Below are 12,929 nucleotides of genomic sequence, written 5' to 3'. Positions count from 1 at the left end.
GATTAAAGGCGTGCATCATCATGCCTGGCTTCTTTTAAATATTAATTAATGCCCTTGAGATCCAGGGGTGTTGGACCCCCTGAAACTGGAGTTACATTACAGGCTGTGTGAGCTACCTGATGTGGGCTCTGTGAATACAACTCCTGTTCTCTGCAAGCAGAAGATGGTCTTAACCACTGAGTGTTCTCTTTAGCCCCATTAACGTTTGCTTTTTTTTGATCTGGTAAGAATGCATTAACTAGGGCTGGAGAGAGAGCTCACCTGCTCTTCCGAAGGTCATGAATTCAATTTCCAACAACCACATGATGACTCACAACCACCTATAATGAGATCTGGTGCCCCTTTCTGGTGTGCAGGCACTACATGCAGGTAGAACACTGTATATACAATAAATAAATCTCTCAAAAATCTTTAAAATAATGCATTAACTAGGGGAGGAAACATAATAAAATAAGTCTGACAGGTTTACATCTCTTAAACAGGAATTGGCAATCCACTGATGAGAATGACAGAGACCTAGGAGACAGTTATTTACAATTGTCTCCAATTCAGCGTATAACATTTGTGACATTTCTTTTTTTTTTCCATTTATTTATTCATTTATATCTACAGTGTTCTGCCTGCATATATGCCTGCACATCAGAAGAGGAAACCAGATCTCATTATAGACAGTTATGAGCCACCATATGGTTGCTGGGAATTAAACTCAGGACCTCTGGAAGAGCAGACAGTGCTCTTAAGCACTGAGTCATCTCTCCAGCCCCAGTGACATTTCTTTTCATCCACCTTCTGGTCATTTCAGGAATTCTCTTCGCTTACCAAGTCTGTCTCTTTAAATACAAAATTAACTTTCTCTAAGCATTTTCAGCTGCTAGATAGTGTAAGAAAGGAGGTAAGGAATACTACTTATATTTCCCTTAGCTATAGTTAAAAACTCAATTTAGCTGGGTGTGGTGGCGCACGCCTTTAATCCCAGCACTCGGGAGGCAGAGGCAGGCAGATCGCTGTGAGTTCGAGGCCAGCCTGGTCTACAAAGTGAGTCCAGGATGGCCAAGGCTACACAGAGAAACCCTGTCTCGAAAAACCAAAATAAATAAATATATAAATAAAAACTCAATTTTACTATAACTACAATCATACACCTCCAATTACAATCTCAAACAAAATTAATCAATGTGCAACTGCGGACAGATATAGCTAGTTAAAACATTCTCCTTGTTGCTGGAGGAGTGTGTGTGTGCACGCGCGTGCATGCATATTCAAATGCAGATTTCTGTACCCAGAGATCTAGTTGCAGTCTGGACATTGGCATAGTAATTATTACAAACAATCTCCTGTCTCAATGTTGTGTTAAAAATAAGGAAGATAGAGAAGAGAGAAGCTGAACGTGGCTGGGCACACCTGTAAGCCTTTAAGCAGGGGCAGGCGGATCTTTGTGAGTCCAGCTTGGTCTATAAAATGAGTCCAGAACAGCCAAGGCTGTAACACAGAGAACCCCTGTCTCAAAAAACAAGAGAAGAGAAGAGAAGAGAAGAGAAGAGAAGAGAAGAGAAGAGAAGAGAAGAGAAAAGAAGAGATCTCAGGTGGACACCAGTGAGTTCCCGTGAGAATGGAGAAGGAATAGCCAGCACACCACTAAGATGGCAGCTAATGGGCCAAGTGGCTGGGAAGTAGGCCACAGTCTGGTTAGAATAGCTCAATAGCTGCCCAGTTATAGTGCTATAAGTTTTTAATAAAACTCCTGTGTCATTATTGGGGAGCTAGAGTGGCCATAGGAAAAAACCTTGCGTTGTTACAACTTGTGCTCAGGGAACTAGAAATGAAAAATTACACTCTTCCCAGATGCATATGGAAATGGGACAATTAATCATGAGAGTAAATTGTCATTTCAGCATTTAAAAATAAAAAAGGTCTGAGGAGTTCAGTCTAGCATGCTTGAAAGCCTGGCTTCCATTCTGAGAATCATAAAATAATAAGGCAACTTTTCTAAGCAGTATGAACAGGCTTAACATGCTCAAAACTTCTTTCATTATTCTACTGACTGTTGAGATGCCAAACAGAGTATTCCCAAATTACAAAGCACCTATAAGAAGGTCACTGGTAAGTATCTAGCCCACTAACAGCGGCTTTTTATTAGATGCTAATGGGTATCTGTTTGACAGGGAAAGATGGTAGAAACCTGGAGCTTTTACAAGAAATATAATATGAAACAAGGCTGCGAAAAGGTAGCAGAAACAAACAGCTAAAATACTCCAAGGCAATACCAACTCAGATTTACCATCTGTTTCAAAATACCAGTCTCTCAAATCAATTCAATTTCTGTTACTCATTTAAGACATAAAAGTTATCTGAACTCAAACTGTATTTAAAAAACACATAATTTAGACCATGTGTGGTATCACATATCTTTAAATCCAGCACGCAGGCAGACCTCCGGGAGTTCAAGGCCAGTCTGGTATAAGGCATCATGCAGAGGGGTACAAAAGAGCAACAGAATGAAAACACTGTTTGTTCCAATCATTAGAAGTGAGTGAACAGCTAGGCAAATTTTGTCTATGTCACAATTCTGCCAAAATCAGCCCTGTTCAGCAAATAAGCAGTAGAGAAGTAGTAACAGCTAATATTGCTCATTATACAGAACATTTTACATATATTAACCAATGTGCTCCTCAGAACTATTATTATGTCCAATTTTAAATCTGGAGACAAAGCACAGCTTCTAACCTTTAAAAAAAAAAAAAAATCACAAGCTACTACGTAGTAGAGCCAGGCCTTCCGTATCCAACCACATATACTATCCAAAACTTGAACTATTAACTTGCCTTGTTTCTTGGACAGCAATCCCTCTGAGACTACCAAATAAACAATACCTAAACATTTTTGAAAAAGAACAAAAACTTGGCGACACATATTTTGTTTATATTTTCCTTTTTAGATTGAGAACTATAAATGTCTGAAAAGTTGAACAAGTAAGCAGAACCTAGACACTTTAAAGAAAATACTAAATTTAGCACCTACAAAGAGGTGGGGGACATGCTACAGACAGCCTGACTTTAGACTAATATATACCAGTCCAAATTGCAGAGAAAAAAACTAAATCAACACTCAGGAGGCAGAGGCAGATAGATCTCTATGAGTTTGAGGCCAGCCTGGTCTACAGAGCGAGTTCCAGGACAGCCAAGGCTACACAGAGAAACTCTGACTCGAAAAAAAAAAAATAAAAAACAAAAAAAAAAAAAAAAAAAAAAAACAAAACAAAAAAGAAGAAGAAGAAAGCAATGAGTGCCTATGTGATTAGTAAGCAAATTTTGCCTGTTAGAGACAAGATATCTCATTTATAAGCACAGAAGACATCTAAATAACCTCCAGCATGGTACTACACTAGTTAGCAAAGCCTTTGTTCTTCTGGGTAAAACTCACTTTAGAAAACTAATCAATTTATTCTACAAATACGTCATTCCCTTTTTTTGGAGGGAAGGGTGGTTTAGAGACAGGGTTTCTCTATTACACAGAGCCCTGACTGTCCTGGACTCTCTATGTAGACCAGGCTGGCCTCACAGAGCTCCACCTGCCTCTGCCTCTCGAGTGCTGGGATTAAAGACGTACATCACCACACCTGGCACAAATACCTCATTTCCAAAAATAATGAAATAAAATTAAATTTCCCATTTCCACTGTAATATGCTGAGTTAAGCTCAAATTTTGAAACATTTGTTACCACATAACAGACCTGAGCAATATCAAAAACCTGTCTCTAATGCTGCTATATGCCTACAAAGTATACTGCCATGCATTAAAAGTGCCAAGTAATATAAATGGTGATAGGAACAGAAGCTGATCAAGCCTCTGATCTAACTGCCCGTTTTAGGATGTAGAAATAGAGACACATGCCTGCTGTCACTGGGACAGCTGCAGTGGGAGAGGAAAATCAGCACCGAAATGTTTACAGTATACTTCTTTAAATGACTGCCAAAGGAAGAGGTAGGAAAACTAGAAATGAAACAATGTAGGCCATGTGTTGACAATGAGGTGATGGACACATGATAATGCATTATCCTGGTCTCTATGTGTATGTTTGAAATTTTTCACAATAAGGAATTTTTAAGGGATGTAGGTGTAGCTCAGTGATAGCCCACTAATGTACAAGTCCAGGGAAGTACATAATCTTCAGCATAAGGAGTTGGGGTAGTTAAATAGAGCAATAAGCTATTCTAGACTATGAACTAAGGATTGGATTGTTTAAAAAACAACAACAACAAAAAAAAAACAAAACAAAACAACAGCAAAAACACAGAGAGCGAATGAAATGCTTTGGATATTAACACCACAATCCTATTTAAAATCATGGTCCAGGGACTTACATTGGTCTATAAACTGTTTCCTGGATTGTAAAGAAATTCAAAGTAAATGTTTAAAAAACTTTTCTTGAAATTTTACAAAGTAATTTTTAAGCGTTGAATATAGTGACATAAAACACTGAGGCAGGTGGATCTCTGTAAGCTCAAGGCCAGCCTGGTCTACAAGTGAGTCCAGAACAGCCAAGGCTACACAAAGAAACCCTGTCTTGAAAAACAAAACAAAACAATTTAGTTTGGGTCTGGAAATCATATTATTTGTAAAATAATATTCTTTGTAAAAACAATATAGCTGGGCTGGAGAGATGGCTTAATGGTTAAGAACACTGACTACTCTTCCAGAGGTCCTGAGTTCAGTTCCCAGCACCCACATGGTGGCTCACAGCCATCTGTAATGGGATCTGGATGCCCTCTTCCAGTGTCGGTGAAAATAGAGCACTCATATGCATAAAATAAATAAATCTTTTTTAAAAATTAAATAAAAACCAATCTAGCTGAGAGTGGTAGCATATGCCTAACAAAGTCAGCACTCAGAAAGCTAAGGTAGGAGGATCACCATCCACAAAGTTCTAGATCAGTCTGCACAGTATACAATAAACTAGTCTGGAATACACAACTTACAAGTGTGGTTTAAAAGTAAGAAATACAACAAAATAAAAACCAAAGTTCCTTTCATCCTAAACTTCCATGGATGAGTATAATTCATAAAAAGGAAGTCGTAAAGTGCTGCCTTCTCAACAGCTCAGTACTTCTGAGCTGAGGGTGGACCTTACGGTAGAGGGCTCACCAAGAATGAACAAGACCATTGGATCACCCTCTTGGGCATGATGGTACACACTGTAATTCCAGCACTAGAAAGGTAGACAGGAGATCAGAAATCCACCCACATGGGAAGTTTTAGGCTACATGAGAGAACTTGTCTTTTAAAAAAAAGACCAGACAGTGGTGGAGCAGTCTTTAATCCAAGCATTAAGGGGGCAGAGGCAGGTGAATCTCTGAGTTTAGGGACCAGCCTGGTGTGCAGAGCAAGTTCTAAGCCAGCTAAGGCTACACCACAGAGATACCATGTCTTTTTTTTTTTTTTTTTTTTTTTTTAATGTATACAGTGCTCTGGCTGCATGTACACCTGCAGGCCAGAAGAGGGCATCGGATTGTATTATAGATGGTTGTGAACCATCATATGGTTGCTGGAAATTGAACTCAGGACTTCTGGAAGAGCAGACAGTGCTCTTAACCTCTGAGCCATATCTCCAGCCCCAAAATACCCTGTCTTAAAGACCAAAAAAAGAAAGAAAGAAAAAGAGGGGAGAAGGGAGAAGGAGAGACAGGAAGGGAAAAGAAGGAGAAGAACAAAGAAAGGTTCATGAGTAAAGAAACAGACCTACAAAATACATTGAGCCAGGCAGAGTGTACAAATCCTAGCAGTCAGGAGGCAGAGGCAAACATATCTCTTGAGTTCAAGGAGCCTGCCATGAGCAAAAACTGTTAAAAAAAAAAAAAAAAAAAAAAAAAAACCTGGTGGCACAAGCCTTAATCCCAGCACTCAGGAGGCAGAGGCAGATCTCTGAGAGTTCAAGGCCAGTTTGGTCTACAGAGTGAATTCCAGAACGGCCAAGACTATACCTAGAAACCCTGCCTGGAAAAACCAAAAAGGAATAAATAAATTAATAGAATTCTATATCCAAGTGAGATAAATAACTGAACCAATAAGCTGGTTCAATATCCAAAAATTAATGTAACCTATTAAATCAATGGGCTAAGGAAGAAAAAGTGCATGTTCCTATTAATCTATATGGAAAAGCACTAAAAATTCAGCGATTTTGTAATGTACCAGTAACCCCGGAACTAAAATGGCTAAAGCAAAGGGACCATGTTCTAAGCCTAGACTATACAGAAAGATCTTGTCTCAGAAGAAAAACAAAGGATCTGCATAGAGAATTTAGCTTGCTAAAGAACATCTCAAGCGGGTGGTGGTGGCTCACGCCTTCAATCCTAGCACTCAGGGAGGCAGAGGCAGGTGGATCCCTTGAGTTTGAGGCCAGCCCAGGACAGTCAGAGCTACACAGAGAAACCCTGTCTTGAAAAACCTTAAAAAAACAAAAAACAAAAACCAAAAACCTACACTACATATCACTTAATAGTGAAAAATACTTTTCCCACTACAATCAGTATTAAGCAAGACAATTATCTCCAATACTTAGATAAATGCATTTATGGCTTTTTCTAATATTCAACAATGAAAAATTCATTTGTCTTCAAATAGTGTCTGCATAGGGAACCTACTTATTAATAAGATCCTCAATAGCTTAGTTGGTAAGACATCAACCTACAGTCTAAAAGCCTAAGGTTCAAGTCCTTGCTCCTTCCTTTTAGGGCTGGAGAGATGGCTCATGGTTAAGAGCACTATCTGCTCTTCCAAAAGGCCTGGGTACAATCTCCAGCACCCACATGGCAGCTCACAACTGTTTGTAACTCCAGTTCCGAGGGACCTAACACCTACATACCAATGAACATAAAATAAAACTAAAATAAAAATATTTTTTAAAAAATAAGTTACCTGGGTGGTGGTGGTGGTGCACACCTTTACTCCCAGCACCCAGGAGGCAGAGGCAGGTGGATCACTGTGAGTTTGAGGCCAGCCTGGTCTACAAAGTGAGTCCAAGAGAGCCAAGGCTACACAGAGTAACCTTGTCGCGAAAAAATAAATAAATAATAAAATAATAAGTTGATAACAACTTAATATTCAATTGTTATCTAAGGAGAGCATCCTCCAGAAAAATAAAAATAGTTCTAGAATTGCAGTAGCATCCCTATTTAAAAATAACCCTTACACTAAGTATAGTGACACACAGCTGTCATCCAGCATCAAGATGCTGAGGCAGGAAGAATTCCAAGTTCAAACCTAGTCTGAGGCACGGAACAAAAGCCTCAAAAAGAAATCAAGGGCTACGCTGTAGCTCAAAGCTAGAAAGCTTACCTAACAAGTACAAGGTCCTTAATTAGATCCCTAGCAGTAAAAAATTGACAGACAGGTAAGTAAATAAGCTTTAGTTTAATTAAATACAAAGAAAAATAAAAGGTTAGTTATATATCCTAAACAAGAAAGCAGCTGAAGTGGGTTTTTTTAAATCACAGCAGTTATATACTGTCTTCTAAAATGTAATTGCAAGTGTGTTATTACTGCAGCTTAATATGCAGCACTAAGTAAGGACGCTTGCCTTCATCTACACAAGAGGGACTTTGCCATATTACCTAAAGAATGCTGTCTCAAAATAATCAGCTTATGGTTGAGAATAATTAAGAGTTAAGGTTCAGTAAATTACAACATAAAGTAATGGGAGAAATGAAGTTTGAATCCTGACTTCATCTAATATTTTGAAGTTTGGATCCTAAATTTATGTTTATGATAAGTTTGAGTTAAAGTTTATAAATTATAAGAATGAAGTAAAGGATCCAACGTAATTATTACTAAACACCAACTGACCTAGGTTTCTTCTCATTCCTGGTACTAGTCTATGGAAATGCTTTTTACAAATCCAAGTAGTCTAGTAAAAACAGCCAGCATTTTAGGAAGTTTACTAAAGGTTGATTTTAGCTCCAGTTATACTGGAAATATTTATGAATCTTTTTAAAAATGTTTTTAGGGCTGGAGAGATGGCTCAGAGGTTAAGAGCACTGCCTGCTCTTCCAAAGCTCCTGAGTTTAATTCCCAGCTACCACATGGAGGCTCACCACCGCCTATAATGAGATCCGGTGCCTCCTTCTGGTCTCTAGGCATACACGCAGGCAAAACACTATATACTTAATAAATCTTTTTTTTTTTTTAAGTTTTTATATAAACTACTTTATAAAAATTAGACAATTTTGGGCTGGAGAGCTGGATCAGCAGTTAAGAACACTGGCTGCTCTTCCAGAGGACCAGAATTCTATGCCGCAGACGCACATGGCGTCTGACAGTGTCTGTACCTCCAGTCCTAGAGTATCTGACACTCTCTTTTGGCTTCCAAGGACACTGCATGCATGTGGTAAACAGTCAAACACGCAGGCAAAATACCATACATACAAAATATTTTTAAATAGATATTTTAAGGAAGGTATTTTGACGAACTACGAAAGGCTAAGCTTCCAGAGAGGAAACACACACACACACACACACACACACACACACACACACACACACACACACAATTTTCCAAGTGCCTAAGTATCCACTTACTGGCTACATAACTATATATATTATCTTTGGTGTAATACTACTGAGGACTAGTTTTGTGTTTTCTTCCAACCACACTAACAGGTATCAACGAATCACATATTCCCCTGCCTCATCTGCCTTTTGATCAATTGTATCAGCATCTGAGGTTAGAAATGCAAACTGAGGCTACAGATTATTCCTCCTTCCCATGACAATAAATGTCATTGCATACAAATAAAGAATGGCTACCCTGTATGTCTCTAGTACCAAATCCAAAGCCAAGGGAAGGAAATCAGATTTTCATTTGAATAATATAACATAGTCAATGGAAAATACCAACACCTTATATTTGTAAAAACACTGCTAACAAATGTAAACATACTGGCAAAGTATTGTTTTAAGACATGATCACAGTTTCAAATATTTTCTCTCATAAATCATTGAAAATCTCAGAAACTCCATAGTAAAAAGCATACAAACTGTATATCCTAGAATACCTCTGTAACCAGAAATACTTTGTCAGACTGAATTTCAGATCTGACTATACTGTCTCCATAGATACAAACTCATTTCTTAGGGTCTTAAATATATAGTTGGGAAGCAGAAATAATAAAAAGAAATCTACACTACCACAGACTAAGGAGGAAAAGGTATAAAGTCTCATACAAAAGAAGAAATAGATTCCTCCAGGTTAAGTTCTCAAGAGGGTTCTTAGGAGACAGCACTTAAGTTGGTGTACAGTAAGAACCATGAATACAGAAGGATGGAATTAATAAAGACCAAGAAAAGGGACTTCACAGGAACAAACAACTTAAATTTGGTTGGACTGAGCTTCACATAGGGAAGAAGAAAGAATTAAGACTCAAAGATATGAACACAATAAGGAGTTTGAATTCTTTTTTCATTCATTTCTGTAGGTTTATATATTGTGTTAAGAGGTAAGTGTGTTATGTCAGGGCTTTGTCTGGTGGTGGTGGGTTTTGGCTTGGTGTTGTTGTTCTTGTTTTGTTTGTTTGTTTTAAGCCAGGGTTTCTCTGTGTTGCCCGATTCTCCTGAGCTCACAGATCCCCCTGCCTTGGCCTCCCAAGTGCTGGGAATAAAGGTATGCACCACCACCGCCAGAGAGCGGAGTGTATTCAAGTACAGAAAATATAATTTACCCAAGGTATAAAGGGGCACAAATATTCCAAATAAACCACCACAAACTGGGAGAAAAGTGTTCAAAGAAGAGGGTATTTCTAGGGAAGGGAGAAGGCCAAAGCAATGCTCAAATAAAACCAAAACCAAGTTACATAAAAAGTTAGCATCCTACTCAACTACATTTACTTAAGTTAGTAAACTGAGTTTATAAAAGCAATATAAAGTACAGGGAACAGCTTTCACTGTATTACTTACACACAAATCAATTTACCTCAAACACTGTACAACTGAATGTTAACCCTCAGACTTTATTTATTTATGGTTGGGGAAGGGGTTAGATTTTCTTTGTATAACCCTGTCAAGGAACTTGATCTGTAGATCAGGCTGGCCTAGAACTTAGAGAGCCACCTGTCTCTGCCTCTTGAGTGCTGGTTTTAAAGGTACGAACAACCATACCCAGCTTAATTCTCAGACTTTAAAAGTGATATGCCGTAACCTCTTTCAGTACACAGATCTGAATCAAGGCCAACAGCTTAAAATATATTACCATGAATGAGTTCAGCATACTATCTCAAGCACATTTCAAGAGTAAATAAAGAGGTGCCCAATGCTCAACAGCACTAATAAAAGGTGTTAAAACAGCAACAAGTAAATATCTCCCCTGGCATTCAAATAACCGGGAAAAGTAAAAACTCATTACTTCATTTTTATCGTATGTGCGTTGGTGAGGGTGCCAGATCTTGGAGTTACAGACAGTTGTGAGCTGCCATGTGGATACTGGGAACTGAACCCGGGTCCTTTGGAAGAGCAGTCAGTGCTCTTAACCGCTGAGCCATCTCTCCAGCCCCACTGTCCTACCTCTTAACCCCTCACAGACAAAATTTTTTTAAAAAGTTACAAAAAATTTAATAATAAACCAGGCGGTGGTGGCGCACGCCTTTAATCCCAGCGCTGGGGAGGCAGAGGCTGGCGAATCGCTGTGGTTCAAGGCCAGTCTGGTATATATACAAAGTGAGTCTAGGACCGCCGAGGCTACACAGAGAAACCCTCTCAAACCCCGCCCCCAAAATAATAATGAGACTATTTTTAAGAACCCAAAAATCAAGAGAGCAGACTTCTAAATATATTTTAGGATTACCTCGTTTAATTAAAACTAGTAATTAATAGGGCCCAGCTTTACTTTTCCCAAGCATAGCTCAGACGACTTTCTAATGGCCCCTGACACAAACCGAGATCCTCGGGTCTCCCCTAGGCAAACCAAGTCGCCCAGCTTGATCAACAGAGGTATCGTACATGTTGCAAAAGTTGATAGGGAGTCAACTAGAAGAGAGACCGCGAGGTCCAGGAGCCACTCATTACATAACACTTCCAAGTATTTGTACATCACGCTTATTACCACCATGACAGGTCAAATATCCAGCCGGATCAAACATTGGGAGCAATGGGAGGCACTTAACACAGTAACTTAGAGAGAGGGTAACCGAAAGGGGAAATCCAGGGGCTGAGATACAAAAGTCGAAGCAAGGTGGTTTCAAAACATCAGTGTGTCTCCAAGATAATGGGCGGGTTCAAACTTCCTGCTTAACCTAAACTGCCTGTCCCCGACGCTTACGACAAGTATTACAGCTCTGTGCACTGACCGGCCAAATTTGAGCCGAAAAACAAAACAAATCAACAACACAAGGTAGTTGCACTGAGCGATCGTTACCGGGAGCGGAGTTCCAGCTACCTATCGCCACCCAACGCCTCAACTCCTACCCTGATTTGCTTAAAAATGGCAACAACGGGAGGCCACTGTGAGAGGCGGAGAGAAAGCAGACGAGAGACCAAAATACAAGTTTGGAGGCCAGCCCCAACTTAGAGCGACGGTGTTTACGGCCTATCGAGAAGTGGGAGGAAGACCCCCCCCCCCTACACACACACACACACACACACACACACACACAACTCGGACTCCAGAAGAATCCCAGTTGCCGGGATGCGGCGGGCAGAGAAGGGCAGCGCCAGCCAGGCAGCCGACCGCGGCCAACTCAAGTCGGTAAACAAGCCAGGCGGGCCACTCACTCTCCCTCGGCCCACGGGCTGTCCCCGCGCCGGGGAGCCCAAGATGGACGCGCGGCCGCCAGCACTCCCGGGCCTGCGATGAGCTCGCTATATCCCGGAACGCTGCCTCCCGGAGGCTCGGCAGCCTGGACCCCGCGAGGCCCCGTCAGGCCGCGGCCCGACTCGCGAGGGGCCTGAGGAGCGGCGCCCCCCAGCCCGGGCCCGGTTACCTGGCGGCTGCGGCTGCTCCTCCCCGTCTGACGCGCGGCGTCCAGCGGCCGCAGCGGCGGCGGCGGCGGCGGCGGCGGCGGCGGCGGCGGCAGCGGCGACTCCCGCACGGCCCGCGGCGACAAGCCGAGCCCGGCCCCTCTCCGCCTCCCTCGGCGCCGCCGCCCACCCCGCTGCTGCCGCCTCCGCCCTCCCGCCTCAGTCAGGACATCTTCTCCACGGGCCTGCGCGCGGCTCCCAGCAGCCCGAGGGGCGGAGAGGCGGCGCGGAGGCGGGGGCTGCTGCTCCGGGGCAGGGGCGGAGCGGACAGCAGACAACCTCGGGCGCTGAGGACTCCGAATGGCGGCGGTCAGGACCCTAGAGCTAAATAAACCCCGCGGCGGCCGCACAACGTCAGGAACTGGACCTTGCTGCTCGCCGTCCTGTGATTGGTCCCGAGGCCGCCGGACGTGCAGCCAATAGGCAGCCGCCTCTTTCCCGGCGCAGGAGGCGGGCCGCGGCCGCTTGATGTCAGCTGCGTTGCGTCCTGATTGTGAGGCTGCGGCGGCGCGCGCGGTCCCGCGACGCGTCCTCGTGGGTGGCGAGTGGCCTCCGGCGCGGGTGCCGGGTGCGCTTGGAAGGCAAGAGCCAGCTAGCTTCTCGGGGCCGCCGTGGGCTCTCCGCAGCAGAGTCGCCAGAGCTTTGAATCAAGCGCGAGTCTCGGCGTCTCAAAAGTGAGCTGCTCGCTAGCTGGGAGGCCGCCTCGCGCTTCTTCCTTAGGCAGTTTAAAACCTTTTTTAAATTTTCAGTCTTTTGAGACCGGCTCACCTTCTGTGGCTCAGGCTGGCCTGGAATTTTAATGATCTTCCTGCATCAACCTCCCCAAGAGTGCTGGGATTACAAGCTCTAATTACCTTGCGTTTTATTTTGTTTTGAGACGGAGGTCTCTCGTAGCGCCCATCAGATAGGTGGGACTGGCCCTGAATTCC

At 42.4% G+C, this 12,929-nt stretch overlaps 1 protein-coding gene across 2 annotated transcripts in view; it reads right to left on the bottom strand.

The window, feature by feature from the left end:
- Zranb1 (zinc finger RANBP2-type containing 1) overlaps positions 1-12,040 on the bottom strand; it is a 60,855-nt gene extending 48,815 nt beyond the window's left edge. Inside the window, exon 1 of one of the 2 annotated variants that reach the window (XM_051145462.1) lies at positions 11,964-12,040. The gene's annotated coding sequence lies outside the window, so the exon portion shown is untranslated. The remainder of the gene's footprint in view (positions 1-11,963) is intronic. The other variant, XM_051145461.1, reaches the window with a different exon arrangement.
- Positions 12,041-12,929: the final 889 nt, after the last annotated feature.

This window comes from Acomys russatus, chromosome 5 (genome assembly GCF_903995435.1).
Source record: "Acomys russatus chromosome 5, mAcoRus1.1, whole genome shotgun sequence".
Lineage (NCBI taxonomy): Eukaryota > Metazoa > Chordata > Mammalia > Rodentia > Muridae > Acomys > Acomys russatus.
The sequence above is the reverse complement of the archived record's forward strand: the minus strand, read 5'-3'. Positions and strand labels throughout refer to the sequence as shown.